A 16,631-nucleotide genomic window follows, 5' to 3' on the forward strand; every position below is an offset into this window, starting at 1 on the left:
CATCCCCCAACCCACCAATTGAATAGTGATATAGTTAGATAAAATAGAGGTGAAAGTCACTGGTATATTGAAAGATGTTTGGATACAGTTGATAGTTGATCCCTGAATTCAAGATGTCATTGATATACATGTGGTTGATATTACAAAAGCATATGGATTACTCCTAAGTAAAGAATGGATATGCCTAAGGGGATGTTTTTCCACAGATTTCACTCAGCTTTGGTTACCATGCAAAGGTTTGAACAATCATATCAAAATAGATGCATAACCAAAGTTAGAAAAGATGATTATAGAATATAATGCTCCTAATGGGATAGCCTTCTTAAAAATAGATTTGGGATCCTACAAAGTAATGGTTTTTGATATAGTTGCAATCAAAATATCAAATGATCAAGATACGGATTCCATAATTTCAACCTCAAAAGATGAGGTCGTAACATAATTCATAGACCAAATCATGACTAATTTACATTGTCTATGAGGAGAAGTTGATGCCAATATCCTCCTCCTTCTAGGATTTTGTTGATTACATAAAGTTAGCCATTTAGAGTTTGAATTTTCATCATGTCAAGAAGTAGTTGCTATGGTGTTAACACAAATGATAGGAGTAGAGAAAGTCAATGATCCACAAAACGAACCCATAGAAAACCAAAGTCTTACAAAAATGTTTGATGTTGTTGAAGAGATTGAAGAGGAAACTAAAGATCTAAATGCATCATACCGTGATACTTCTTCAAATGGTAGAGGTTTGTCTTCTCCTCCACCTAGAATGATTAAAGTACAAAGAAGAAGATGGTACATAAAAGGCCAAGGATGGACTTCGATAGTCATCCATCCTAAATACAAAGTGGATGAAATCAAAGAATTGATAGGTGAAATTCAAGACAAATAAGAAAAACATACACTCCCAGTTTTGAGGAACAACAATGGAAAATCAGTATGCCCACCCCACAAAAGACTAAAAAGGGTACCCAAGAGGAAATCCTTCCAAGATTAGGTAAAGGAAACATTAAGGAAAATAAGCATAAGGTTAGAAAACCCAAGGAAAGCCCAATTTGGACACTCTTTTTCAATAGTTCCAAATGCAAATCAGGAGCAGGTACAGGTATTGAGTTGATTAGTCCAAAAGGTAAGTCTTTCTACATAGCATATCGACTGCAATTTAGATGTACTAACAATGTTGTAGAATATGAAGCATTGATTCGAGGACTTCTTTTTGCACCCAAGAAAGGAGTTACAACTCTCATAGTCGAAGGAGATTCTTAGTTGGTTATTCGACAAGTGAAATCATTATATTCTTCTAATAATATAAGGTTTCTTGCTTATAGAAAACATGTATGGGATCTACTAAATGATTTTGAAGCTTTGAACATAAGTCTATTCCAAGAAGGTAAAAGATGGTAGTAGATGCCCTTGTTATTTTGGCAAGTGCATTACAACTAGTCAAAAGAATGAAATTGAAATGATTTTCAATCGAATTGGTTGTTGCTCCATCTATTCCCAACAATATAAAAAACTTTCAAGTTTTTCAAGATAATCAACATATTCTTGAATTTATTATGTGTAGCGACCACTTTAAGGGACAAGAAATTGATGACATTCCAGACAACACACTTGAGGAAAATGCAACTCAAGATGAAGATGGAATCTTGAATTTGAAGACTAATACTATTCCTAAGGGGATGATCGAGTTGGAGTACACTTTTGATCATGATGAATCAAAATTTAATAAAAGCAATACTAAAGAGAAAGGGATTAAGGAATGTGATTCATAAAATTTAGGTATGGATGAAGATCCCATGATGGAAAGCATGCAATCCACAAGAAAGGGAAGACATGGTCAAAATTGCTTATAGAATATAAGGATGTCATTTCTTGGAGCTATGAAGCATTGAAGACATATGACCCTCAAATTATTACACATAATATTTAGGATATAACTAGGTAATGGTAGAAGAAGAAGATAGGCTAAAGATAGCCTTTATGACCAAATGGGGAACCTTCACCTATAGGAGAATGCCATTTGAATTGATAAATGTAGGGGCTACATTTCAATGAGCCATGGATGAAGCTTTTAAGGGATTGATTAATAAATGTATAGTTATCTAAATGGATGACTTGAATGCCTTTTTGAAGGATCAAAGTACTCACATTTCTGGTCTAAGATAGGTATTCAATAGATGTCGCAAATATGGCATATCTCTCAATCCCAAGAAATGTTCATTTGGGGTCACTAAGGGAAAGCTCCTAGATCATGCCATTTATAAAGCTAGCATCTCCATTGATCTTGATAGAGTTGAAGCCATTTTGAAGTTATCACCTCCTAATAGTTGGAAAGAACTCAAGTCTTTCTTTGGAAAGATAAATTTTGTGTTAAAATTCATAAGCAAATTTGTAGAGATAGTGCATCCCCTTAATGGTTTACTCAAAAAGGGGGCTAAAATAGAATGGGTTCTTGAGGTAAAGAAATCATTTAAAGATATCAAAGGAGCCATTCCATGGCTCTAGTATTGGTAAGTCTTGATTACGAGCTTCCTTTTAAGATATATTCCTTCACTTCAGAACATTTATGCACTGGGATCCTAGCCCAGAAGAAGGAGAAGGAAGATGAAAGACCTATTGCTTTTATGAGCTTCCCTTTAAGAAATGCTGAGTTGAACTATTCTAGCTTCAGTAAAGAATCTTTTTCCTTGATTAAAGTGGTAAAGAAGCTTCACCATTACATACTAAGGATAAAGGTGTATGCTATTGTACATGATTCAGTAGTAAAGACATTATTGATTCAAAATGAACTTGGTGAATGATGAGGTATATGGATGGTGATATCATAGGAATCTTATTTAGATATCCAACCCATGAGGTTAGTCAAGGGTCAAGGATTATCAAGAATGATAGATGATAACCAAATTGGTAATGAAAAGAAATTTAAGTTTGATGGTAAAACAAATGATAATGACCAGAAGGGGATGATAGTATCTAAAGTTGATATTAGTCAAGGTGTAGTGATAGATGTCTAGTACTAGGATATTGTTTACTATCTTCTACAAAACTAGTGCCCCAATTGGATGAATAGTTCATAGTGTAGGGGACTTAAAATGAAGTTTGAGTTCTATATGTTGCATGATAGAAAGTTGTACAAGTGAAATTATGAAGGGATCTATCTAAAGTGCTTAGGATGTGAAGAAGCAAAGGAAGTTCTAGAATAATTTCATGATAAGCATGGTACAGGACATGGTTCAACAGAAGTAACCACTCATATGATTTTAAGATTAGGTTATTTTTGGCCTACAATATTCAAAGACACTTTTGAGCATGTACATTCTTGTCATATTTTTCATACTAGTGCTAATAGAAAAAGACACCTAGCAATGCCATTACAACTTGTCTACAAGGTATGCCCCTTTGCAAAGTAGGGGTTGGATTTCATTGGTCCAGTCAATCCACCATCAACAATTGGACACACTTTTATTCTATAGCCACTAATTATTGTACATGATGGACAAAAGTAGAAACTTTTAGAAATTGCACTGCTAAGGTGGTAATAGATTTCTTAGAGGAACACATTGTTACTAGATTTGGAATGCCATTTACCCTTGTGTGCAGTAATGGATCATCTTTTTCATCAATATTCTTGACTCAATAGGCATTTGAATATTAGGTTATTATCAAGCTCTCTTTGAATTATTACCTGCAAGGAACTAGGGTAGCTGAATCTACAAACAAGAACTTGATCATAGTAATAAGACAGTTATTGAAGGAGAATCCTAAATATTGGCATATGAAACTTAAATATGCTCTAGGGACAGATAGAGTGAGGGTCAAGAATTCTTTGGGGACATCTCCATATCTACTAGTCTATGGATAAGAGCTAGTATTTCTACTTAACCTCAGAATTCCTATTTTGTAATTCATGAGTGGGTATGCTAAAGATGTTGACAGAGTACAAATCAAATTGATGAATCTTTTTGAGATGGATGAGAAATATTGTATTGGAGCACATGGCTAAACATCAAGTAGTCATCAATAGATGGTTTGACAAGAGAGCCACGAAAAAATCCTTTAGGATTTTTGACCTTGTTCTACTTTGGGATAAGGCAAGAGAAAAGTCGGGCAACTACACTAAGTTTCAACACTTGTGGATTGGTCCTTATTAGATTGCAGAAATTCTCAAAGAAAATACTTTTAGGATCAGTTCCTTACAAGGGGAATTAGTTTCATTGCCAGTCAATGGGCAATTTCTCAAACATTATTTTGAAGCCTAGAAGAACCAATTCTTTTATAAAAAATATATATAGGTAGATTTCATTTCTACAAGTGTGTTTATTTTTTGCAAGTGTGTTTGCTTTCAGTTGTATGTTTTTTTTTAGTCACATGCTTGTTTTCAAAGTTATGTTAGTCTAGGGTGTAATGTGCACTTGAGATTTTATCTTGACATATCTTACTAACTATTCTTTTGGTTTTGATTTCAAGAAGAGGTATTTCTTTTTCAACGCATTCAGATGATTGTGTGTCTTATACCAACTAAGGAACGAATGTTACTTGTAGTAATTAGGGACATTTAGTCTTAAATTCAGGATTCTAGACCAACAAGTTCTCAACACTTGGCAAATTTAAAGATCGATTGTTCAGGTCTTTTCAAATTAAGGTTGAAGATAGCAAGGGATGATTCAAACCCCAATTGGTTCAAATAGAAGGATCTTCTCAAAATAATTGCTAAGATCATTATTTGGCATGAGAGTTTCCAAAAGTTCTAAAAGAGGAACACAAGGGATTTTCACAAAAGATTGAATCCAAGAAATGACATTGATGTCCTGGCTACACAATCTAAGTGTAGTCAATGTATAGAAGAAAAAGAAAAGAAAAGAAAAAAAAGAAGAAAGTAAAAAGAAAGAACAATGTTAAGACTGAAGGATTCTAAAAGATCTAAAAAGGGAAAATATATACACATTTAGAATAAGCTATCTAGTATCAAAACAGTGCTTCATCCAAGAGACAAATGGTGACATTATGAACTACATGAAGTAGATAATTCAAAGGAGTTGCTAGCAAATTTTAAAGAAAATTGACAACCCACCAAGAGCCCTTGAACTAATTCTCTTATCTGGTCAAACAAAGGATTAATAAATGACCTTCATGGAGATTCTTGATGAATGAGCCAAATGGGGTGGAAGATTGTTTTCATGTTGTTGGAGAATTTTGATAAGATTACATCCAAGATATTGAAGGAAATGAGTACATGAAACACACACTGAGCTTGGAAGTTTTGGATCCTAAACTCTTGACTGTGAAATCATTTGAAATATGTTTCGAATATTCAAGATTTGATTGGTGTTTAACACATGTTGGAGGAAATTTTTTTGATGAAGAAATGCCTTTTTTATTTCTTCCTTTTGTTAGGGCTATTTGTTATGGTTACATAATGCGTACCCCATTTCCCAATAGAAATGGGGACCCTCTACTTTGCTTTTGATTTTTGGACTCCTAAATTCAGGATTTGAGTCATTTTGAGGTCCCCTATGAGCCCCTAGTCCACGTCCCAGGTCCTGATAGAGAAACCCAATTTCCAAAAAATAAAACTATTAGTAGAAATAAGTCTAACTTGCAAAAATTTAAAAGGCACACTAGTGCACCTAACCAGGTGTGCTAGTGCACCAAATAGAGTTGAAAGAGGTATTTTGTGATGTGTAGATGTGTAGTAGCACACCTACACACCACAAAGGGGTCTTCAGATCCTGTAGCCTATTTAAGTCCCTCCCCTTCTTCCATTTTCACCTCACCTTCACTTGCTATCACCGAAGTCTCTTGCACCGTAGCTCCCACATACATGAGGTCTACCAAGACTCCCATTTGTGCAAACACCCCACCCAATCTTGTGCACTATTTTTGCTCCTCCTTCCTACAAACACAAAAACCAAAAACATAAATAAATAGGTGTAAATCTAAGTTGAGGTACATAATAGTGAACCTAATTAGGTGTGTTATTGTTCACCTCCCCCCTTTTGCAAAACATAAAACTTTAAAAGATAAACCTCAAAAGACCATCTCGAGGTGCATACTAGCTCACCTAATTGGGTGTGTTGCTACACAACCCAAAATACAATTTTTTTAAAAAAGAAAGAAAAAAAAACAAAAAAACCAAAAGTTGGGTGTGCACTAGTGCACCTAACTTGGTGTGCTAGTGTGCACCCCAAGTAATAACAAAACAAAAAAGGGCATAAAAACTAAAGGCTTACTTTAAAAATTAGGTGCAAACTAGTGCACCTAACTAGGTGTACTAGTGCAAACCTAGAATTTTAAAAGAAAACTTTAAAGCTAACAGAGATGTGTGCATTAGGTGCACCTTCATGGTGTGCCTAGTGCACTTTTTTTTGCATTTCAAGGTTAAAATAGGTTTTTGTAGTGTTTTCAAAGCATCTAACTTTTGGGGTTTTGTATGAGTTAAGTTTAGGGGGTGATTCATTTATTTCTTCTTTAGCTTTGAACTAATGGACATCTTTTGTGCAAATATAATGGCATCTTCATCAGCTTCCATGGGCGAGAAAATGACACTAAAACTAGTGATTTTTAAGTTCCAAGGAGTTATAAAAAAATCAAGGTTCCAAGATGAATACTTAGAAATCAAAGAAAAAGATTTGGGACATACTAACTTAGGGGAATTCTTGAAGATTTTCAATAAACCCACTAAGAGGTCTATTATGGTCTCTGCATTAATCTGATTAGGGATGGTAAATGCATCTTTGCACCCAATGTTGATATAATCTTCAAAGCTTATAATGACACTTGTGGAACACCTTGTCTCTGAGGAGAGAGTTGTGAAGAGCATTACTAGGGAAATTGTCCTTGATCTTTGATCCAACAACATTGAGAGGGTATTCCATCTTCCACGTGCAGATCAATTCATCAAGCTTACCTATGAACAAGCATAAAGGTAATACAAATAGCATATTGAGGAAGCGTTGAAGATTATTCAGTCATCTTACCTTATAGAGAAGACTCTTGTGGGAAAGAAGGTTGGTAAAGTTGACATGACCAGAGAATATATGAAAGAAGACATTGGATACTAAATTATAATTTTGAGTAGGGTTATGGGTTTGCCAACAATGAGACATTTGAACATCTTTATGATACATTTTATCAAGACCATCAAGACTGTAAAGATGCCACTTGATTGGGCCACTACTTTGAGTGAAAATTTATGTGAACAATTGGAGGCAATAAAGAATAAAAGGAAGTTTTATATGACCTCATATCTAGTATAGTTGTTAGCCACAAGGCCAATAGATTATCCAAGGTTGTATAGAAGAAGTAGCATGCAAGATCCAAATGCATGGCCATACATTGTCTACCCTCAGTTGGTAAAGAAGAAGCTCTCATAGCAAAGTAAAGAGTATAGAATTGTGAATAATCCATTCATATTCACCATAATCTAATTCATAGAAGCAAATTATGTGAAAAGATTATCAAATGATGTAGTGGCACAGATAATAGTACTTGGTGCATATTACATTCAATTTAAAACATCTACATATCTAAGGGTAGCTGGTACCACTATCAACCCAAATAATCTTCCAAGGTACCCTTGATATAGACTCATCCTCTTGGAGATTTCTTGACAAATTATGTCTACATATGACATAGTTAGAAAAAAACATAAGCATTATTCGATGTGGCCTCTGACCATTGGACCTTTTCAAGTACTTCAAAAATAAGATATTTCATCTTTTGAGTGCAAATAGGATCAATATCCCATAGAACAGTACAATTCTCCAAGGTTGTGTTTTTATAATATTAGGAGGGTACAACATCTAGTAGGGAAGACATTCCAAGAATAAGAAGTCATTGAGGATTTTTGGATGAACACTACAAATGACTATGATATTCGAATAAGGGATTATATTTGAATGACTTTTTACTTGGTAGAGAAGGCACTAAAGATGAAGATTCCATTGAAAATATTGTAACAAGACTCAAGGGAGCTGCTTGATCCTTTTTCCAACACAGATAAAATTAGGGAAAGATCCATAGTGAATGCTGAGGTTGACAGAGAAGAGAACTCTAACATTAACTATAGGGTGAGGCACGTCATTAAAATGATGCAAGATTAGATAAAGAAACTATTTTAACTTGATCCGATACCTGAGATAGTAATTTTCTGTGCACAGGCTCACTTAGCCAAAGGTAGAGGGAAGAAAGTCACGATCCCTACTTTTGCAACTCAGTCACCAATAAGGCCTAAAATGGTATACCAACTTGATAGACTAGTTTGATACTATCACCCTTAGGAGAGAAAAGGAAAGGGCAAAAGAAAGAGGTGTTCTCCCCAAAGACTCAAACTAGAGGAAGGTGAAATCTTGGCATCCCCACAACAACAGGAAGTTAATATACAAGGGTACAAGGATACTGGGGCATCACAAGTTCAAGATGACTCACAATTTCCACTAGCTACTACACCCAACCAAATGGAGATAGAAGTTGAGGCTCAAGAGGTTTCTCCACCTCAGCAGATAGAACAAGCATCTCCTTCTACATGCAAGAAGGGGAGAAAGATTAAGACTCTAGTCAAGAAAAGGCAAAGGGTGATAAGGAGAGTAGTTCCTTTCCCATCTATTCCAAAACCTATTCCTGAAGAAGATGAAGGACAAGATGATGAGGAAAATGTACCTTTAAACAGGAGAACCCGGCTAGCTAGCACCAAGGAATAGGAAAGGAGAAGAAGTTCCATTGCTACATTGCCACCAATCCCAGAAGAACCTCTATAGACAATCACATTGAAGGATGAAATGTAGCAATGGATTGATGAGCAAGATGTAGAGGGAATTTATATCTTTAAGATTTTAGATTTTGATTTCATGCCTGTGGGTACTAAATTGGTGGGAGATAAGATCAAGAATACACCAACAAATGAACCCCAACTAGAAGACTAGACTCAAATGCCACTAGAGTCAAAGGGCCCTGAGATAACTCCTTCATCCTCATTGCATGTCACAACTAGGGGACAAGGTTCTGCTACTCCTCTACCTCCATGTACCAAAGAAGAACAAGGTCAAAAGGAATAGGAGGAAGAGCCGGAACAAGTATCAACCGATGAAGTGTTTGGGTAAGGGAAAATGGTTCAATATCCTTACCAATCTCCCCAAGACACCAAGGTGAGAACTATGGGCTTAACTGAAATAGAGGCTATAGAGGAAGAGTCTTCATAGAGGGAGAGAACCCCAGAAAGAAGCGATAATGGAAAATGGGTAGTAGAGAAAACTCCTTCATCCTTGAGAGGTAAGGCTTTGGTGGAACATGTTCCAAGATGGTTGCAAAATGAAATGATAAGAAATAAAAGGAAATAATTCAATACCAATGAAGAGGACATCATTGAGTTGATTGAGGTTACAAGGAAACCCAAATCCCCACCAAAAGAAACCAGAGCATTAACTTTCATCAATAGTGACCGAAATAAAAATTTATTTGCACAAGTGGCTATTCCTCCTCCTGATGCAAACATAAAGGATTTGACTCCACATGATTATCAAATTAGAGAGGTCATGCGAAGTGCACATTGGATATAACCAAGTTAATGGTCACAATGGGGATGAAGGAGGTATTTAGGAGTTTGGAGTAGGAAGGGGCATAATTAATAACACTTCAGATGAAAAATGAAATCCTAAAAGGAAATTTAGCTAAAGTTGTTGGTCCCTTGGATCCTGAACACCCTGAGGAGACTTTGAATGCTGCACTTCAAAGAAGAGATGAGGAATGAGTACAATTAGATCCATTTTTTTATGCCTCTCAATAATGGTGGGAAATTTTTGAGGAAAAGGTCATTCTCACCATCCAAGGGAATCTGAAGCTACTTCATGTTATGTAGGAAAATGTGGATAAAATGATAGCAATTTTGAACTAAGATTTTAGTATTATGGATGAGGTACATGCATGGGGAAAAGATTTATAGTTGTTATAGGCAATCAAGGGCCAGAGATATAGAATGCTTATGGATGTATATCATATGGAAGAGATTTATTTGATTGATGATTGGATGGAAAAGATAGCAAATTTTAATAAAGTAATGGAATCATTACATGTGGAGATCCATTGGCTCAAGGACCAAGCCTAAGAGAAAATTTTGGAGGTAGAGAAACATTACAATAATGCATGTCTAGATATATTCAAAGACAATGTATGGGAGAAACTGATACTAGTTGAGGTAGTAGTTTAGAAGTTTAGAAATATTTTTGATGAGGTTTCTAGTGATGATGATATTTGGCAGGTATTCAGAATAGAAGAAGCCTTGTTAGAGTTGGATACTAAACTCAAGGATTTTGCTGAGACCTATATAGAGGTAGATAATTACTGGAAAAAGGTTAAGGATAACTATAATGCTTTAGATTTACCAAAGGCTACTAAGATCACTGAGATTAATTAAAAATTCAAAGGCAAGCATCCAAACATAGCTCTGGTATGAAGAGGGACAAAATCTAGAAGTTAGAATTTCAATCTTGACACTTGGTGAAATTTTGTAATTTTGGACCTTTAAGATGCACTAGTGCACTAGTGCACTACTACGCCAGGTGCACTGGTGCACTTTTTGGTCACCAAGTGTTGGAATAATTTTGAAAAAGTCAAAGGTGTGAAGTACACTAATGCACTTCTTTTGAGGTGCACTTTTTGAAAGGTGCACTAATAGTTAACTGCTAGTTCTAAAATTAGAGCTTCCCATGCATCAAAAACACATTTTGGCAGGAGTTTAACTCTAATAGATGCCTAGTGAAGGTTGAGCTTCTAATTTTGATACTTCTAGACACTTCCACATCAACTAAAGGCTCTCTTCTTCTTATTTTCTCACAATTTCTTTGTTTTATGACATGTAAAGGCTCATGCATCCGATTAATGAATATAAAAATGGATGGAATCCTACTAGGCACCATTTATTTTGTTAGTTTGTATATAACTAGCTTGTTTTATTAAATTAAAAGAATATTATTGCATGAAGATATCTCTCACTCTCAACAAAAATTGAGGAGATGATTTCTTATAAATACCAGATTGTAATATGTAATTAGGGCCACCATTATTTTATAAAAATATTATGCTTTTGGTGCTAGTATTTGGAGTGTAGTAATTCTTACCTAACTATGTCATATGTTTGTGAATGTATGTTCATGGAATTTTTATTGAGTTAAAAATTTATTGTGTTATTTTTGGTTGTGTGATCTTTTAATTCTGGTGTTTTCTACAATTTTACAAATTTTGTTGACATATCTAGCTCGAGAAGAAATCACCAAATTGTGCTGGCATAACTTTTTGTCTCGTATGAGTGCACATTATGGAACCTTGTAATTTGATGAAGAGTGAAACATCATATGGTTACTACATTTCCCATCAATGATTACATTAGTGAAATCTAGGAAGTGCTGCTCCTACTTTCATTGGTTACCCACCAATTTCTTCAAAGGCTTGACTTGCAGACATGTTGTTTCCATAGCTTATGTCTATTAGGATTTTACCTTCATGTTATTTGTTTTAAATTTCTTATTATTTTCTTTACTAACCCCTTTGTTAAAATAGGAATTCATATTAGTTGCATTATTAGATTGTATTCATATAAAACAAGAAAAATACAAAAACATAGTTCTTTTACATATTTATTTTGAAGCAGTGAGTAGATTCTACATCTTATTTGATATCATTTTAACCAAAAAAGGCATCCTCATAAAGAAAAAACATTTATCTTCAATTGAATGGATTCCAGTAGGTCACGAGATCACTTGGAACCTTGAAGTTTGTCCACAAGATTGACTTTTCAAGAGAGGAGTTTGAAAGAATTCCTACCATTTAGCATCATGCATAATGACAACTCAACATATCCTGTGGCTTTGCCTTGTGTGTTGAGACCCACCTATTCTCTGTGAGACCCCAATGCACCATCCATTATATCCCCCTCCTCCTTGCATGTCAATGTGGGCCCTAGCTATCCATAACTGTGTCAGCCATCTATAATGATTAATCTGATCCTCTAAGACCACTACATGATACCTCCCCTAATAAAACCTTACACTCTCTCAACTCCTCCACCTCTCCCTGCAACCTCCTTAGCTCCTCCATCCCTCCATCGACCATCACCTATGCTCTTAGGATCACCACCTCCACCACTAGTGTATCCCACTCCTTCTGCATGGCATTCAACCTCACCTATACCACCTACCTCTCTAGGCTCACCATATCTAACATTCTCTCAACCCCCCCAACCTCCACCCATAGTTTCCCCACCTCTATCCCTACTCTATCTACTTGTCCTTGCACCACATTGTGCACCTTTCATAGTTGATCCTACCCTATCTTGAGCTGATCTCTCTCCTATTGAGTGTCTCATAACAACTAGCTAGTAGCATTGTGTGTCTTCTACAAGGATGCATATTAGGCCACCCATCCATCATCCCCTGCCCTTGTCAAAAAGCCACCCCAATCTTCTCCACCTACTAGCCTCTATGGCCTCTTCTCCTCCTCCCCTTATAGTCTCCTCTCCACCACTAGCCTCTCCTCTCCTCTCTCTAACTATGCCCCTCTCTCCTCCTATCTCTCTGCCCTCCACCTTTACCTCACTAGACCCTCCTCCTGTACTAAAGGCTCTACCTACTATCATAGCCCTTTCGCTACATATCTACCCTATCTAGCTACTTAGTCTATCTCCCTTACCACCACTATTTCCCTAGTCACCTATGCTCAGCCTATTGGCCTCAGCCACTGGAACCAATCTTGGTACTCCTGTGTGGAGCTCACATTTTCCACTCTACTGAACTAATTCCACTGTTATGGTGCTAACTCTTACCAAGCTTGAAGTAATCCATCTCTCTACAGTGCCAACCTGTAAATCAATACTAGCCCACATGTCACAAACTGATATCAATTTGGCTCCCCTAGAGTGACCTAAACCCATCTAAACTGTTGCAAGGCCCTATGTAGTTGGTACTTCTTAGCTATGTACTCCCACCCCTAAAAAATAAAGTATGGTGATATGGTGTAGGGAAGATACTACACCTCCTTTTCCCATGGCCCTAATCCCTATACAATCTCCATACCATTGCCCCAATCTCATCTATCTAGACTCACCAGTAGTCCACATTCTTCATATGATGATAGATCAAGGGCTCTCCCTAGCTATAAGCCATTGGCTCCTTTGCTTACCTGTTCCTCATCCAATCATCCTAAATGTTGCGATGTGCTCCCACCCCCAAACCTATAGTAATGTGGGGAACCCCTATGCTCCTCCCTTGCCATCTTGCTCCCTGATACACAATCTAATGAAAATCCAGATATAAATCTACTAGCATCAAAGACCCCTAAGCTATTGGGACTCTTGCACACTATCTACATAATCACTGGTATCAATTCCAAAGTGACTCTTGTCCCACTTATATCTAAAGTAATATACTACGATACTAGATGTGTACATAAAAATAAATCTACCTCTCTATGACTACCTGATCCAAATGCTCATCCAATGCAAATTGCCCATAATGAATTTGATAGGCTACTCTTTGCCCCACTAGCCTTTGAACTGTTGCCTCCTCGATCATCTCCCTAGTCACCATCACTGGCATCCCTTGTATAGGTAATCTAAAGATCTTGTACACATCCTCGAATGTAACTATCATTTCCCCTATCGAAAGGTGAAATGTCATAGTCTCACTATGCCACCACTCACACAATGCAGTTGCCATTGCCATATAGGTACGTGTGTGCGGTAGTCTTGCTAGGTACTCCAGGCTAATGGCATCTACCCTTACCTAGTCCACTGACATAAGTTTCTCTCTAATGTGTAGTACAATCACTCACTACTCACATGACACCAACACATCTAGAGACCACTGTATACAAACCAGTCACACGTTAATTTTCATTTTCATACTTTTATTGCCTAAATTCTCATCAACCCCCCCATCCCTCTACCCAATCCCTCCTTTACCTTCATCTCTTTCCCTTTTTCCCCATTCATACCAATGCATTCCTGTGAGCCTTTGAAACTTGCGATCCCACTTAAACAAGTTCCTGCGGGATTGTTGTTTTGACACGTTGACTTGCTACAACACTCTAATTATGTTCCTGTCAAGTTCTCATGGGATCACTATTTTGAAACATTGACCTACTACAACACCCTAATTATGTTCTTGCTAATGTATTCCCATGGACCTATGAAACTCACAATCTCGCTGAAATAGGTTACCATGGGATCGCTCTTCGACCATTTGACCCCTTAGTAAACCTAACCCGCATTCCTACCAACATTTTTCCATGCAGGCTAAAACTAGAGATCCCATGGCTCAATGTTCTCAAGGGATTGCATTTGAAATTCCCCCTCCTAGTCAATCCCTATTTAGCTCCCATAGTGCCCTCATCAAATATCGTAGAATTACATTCATGTAGCCAGACCTACATTTTTTCTAGCGAGATCATATTTCCACTACCCTAATCACACTCCCACATAGAATCCCTACCCAAATTTGTGATCCTACAAAATCTACTTTTTGAGCCTCTTTCTACCCTTACCCTTGGCCTTTTTTTGTAAGATCATGATCCCGTTGATCCTACTGGTGATCCAACCAAACCCGCATTCACAGGATTGAGTTTTCTAATTCATGGGAATGCTATAAAATCTCATACATAAAAAATAAAAAATGGTTTTTGACCCTACCAAATGATCTATTGTCTACCACACTCATACTTGTCATACCACATCTGCCCAATGCTCTAGTCATCCCTGTACAACCATCATCTTGTCCAAATTAGAGCTCCTATCAGCAATGCCTTCTCATCCATATGAAAGCCAATTACCCTTTCTAGCCCCCTTATAGCCCCTTATAGGCCCCTTGAGATGCCTTGTCTTCCTCTATGACTCTTCTAGCAACATCTTTTTGCCCCTTGCCTTATTTTATTTTTGCCATTTACTATCCTTTTCACATTCTTTTTGTCCTTTTGTGCCCTCCTACAACCCCTAGTTTCCTACAATGTTTCAAGAAGTCATCATGCCTCATTTTATTTCCCCACTTCCTTCTTGAGGGGGCATCATGTGGTCCATTCCCTCCCCTCCTACTTAAACTAGGGAAACTTTGTTGCTTAAAAAATCTTCTACGAGTCATTTATATTTGAACTTCTTTGAAATAGTGTTGCTCCAACACTATGTGAAAGAGGGGCAAAATGTAGACACTTAAAACTAATTAAACAAATAGGTGATCATATTTAGCCATCTCCTAGGACATTAATGATTAAATATTTATTTGTTTAATTAATTAATCATCTTCCCCTAGTTAGTTAATTTATTTAATTAACTATAGCCCAATTGATAAAATCAAATGATAACCCAAAATCAATTTATCAATTAAATCCCTATACCTCTATTAAATTAAATAAATTTCTAAATCTATTTAATTTAATCCCATATCCCTTATTTATTAATTAACTCATTTAATAAGCCATTCTAACCCTTAAAACAGACCTAAACCATATCCTAACCCCTAATCCAACCCATCAACCCATACTAAACCTCACTTAGTCACCTAACTAACCCATCCCATAAAAGCTAAGCCACTTTCTCCCTAACCCCCTTCCTAAACTAAGCCTAATCCCCCTCCTAAACATGTGCACAACTATAAGCAAGGGTTAAGACTTGCTAACAAAAGCCAAAGTCAACAAGTCTCCTTTATGGCTTTTACATCCCTCTTAATGGCTCTTACATCCCTCTTTATGTCTCTTATGTGTCTCTTACACACTCAACATCCATAATTGCTCCCTTTGATCAACCCTTATCCCATCCCCTGAAACTCATCCTCCTTGTGACAAGTTTCACTCCCTTATTGGCTCTAAATAAGCACAATCCATGTGCTTCCCTTTGGGTGCATCTTAGCCCTCCCTCACCATTCTTCCATCCTTACATCTTGACCCTCCATCTCACTACCCCTTGGCCTTTAAATAAAGCCTTTCCCTCTCACAATCCATCATCCTCTTTTATGCAACCTTATAATGCTCCACTAACTACTTCATCATAGCCATTTTACACCATCATAATGCTAAAATCCATCCATACCTCCATTGTTGAAACCCTCATCCATGTAGACACTTGATAAACAACCATCCATTGGAAGCTTGAGCACAATGTGACCATACATCCTGATCCATCAGGGACATATCTATGTCATCATAGGTTATACCATAAGGAGCCTACTATTTTTAGTTTTCTTTCCTTCTTGGTGATAACCTCGGTCCTATCATAAGTGTTAACTATTTTAGTATTGTGAATGTTTTTAGTTAGTAATTAGTATTCCTTCATGGCACTACTAGATTAGGTGATACACCAACTACCTATCACTCAACACCTTCTTGTGCTGAGAAATACTGTAACTTTGTATCCTTCTACTACCAAGGGAAATTTGAAGTTGTGAAGTTGAATCCTTTACAAGCGGCCCATTGATGATAGTAGCAAAAAAGCATTATACTCACCCATGCACCCACACTCATTCTATCTATTTTTAATGTGAAACACAAATTATTGAACAAAAATCACCTTGACAAAATTAATAATTAATGCCAAATAGCATTATGCATTCAAACCAAATGTAGGTCCATATATAGTGAATTCTGCACAGGCTCAA

Source organism: Cupressus sempervirens, chromosome 3, assembly GCF_028749045.1.
Source record: "Cupressus sempervirens isolate cs-2001-9-10 chromosome 3, ASM2874904v1, whole genome shotgun sequence".
In the NCBI taxonomy this organism is placed as follows: Eukaryota; Viridiplantae; Streptophyta; class Pinopsida; order Cupressales; family Cupressaceae; genus Cupressus; species Cupressus sempervirens.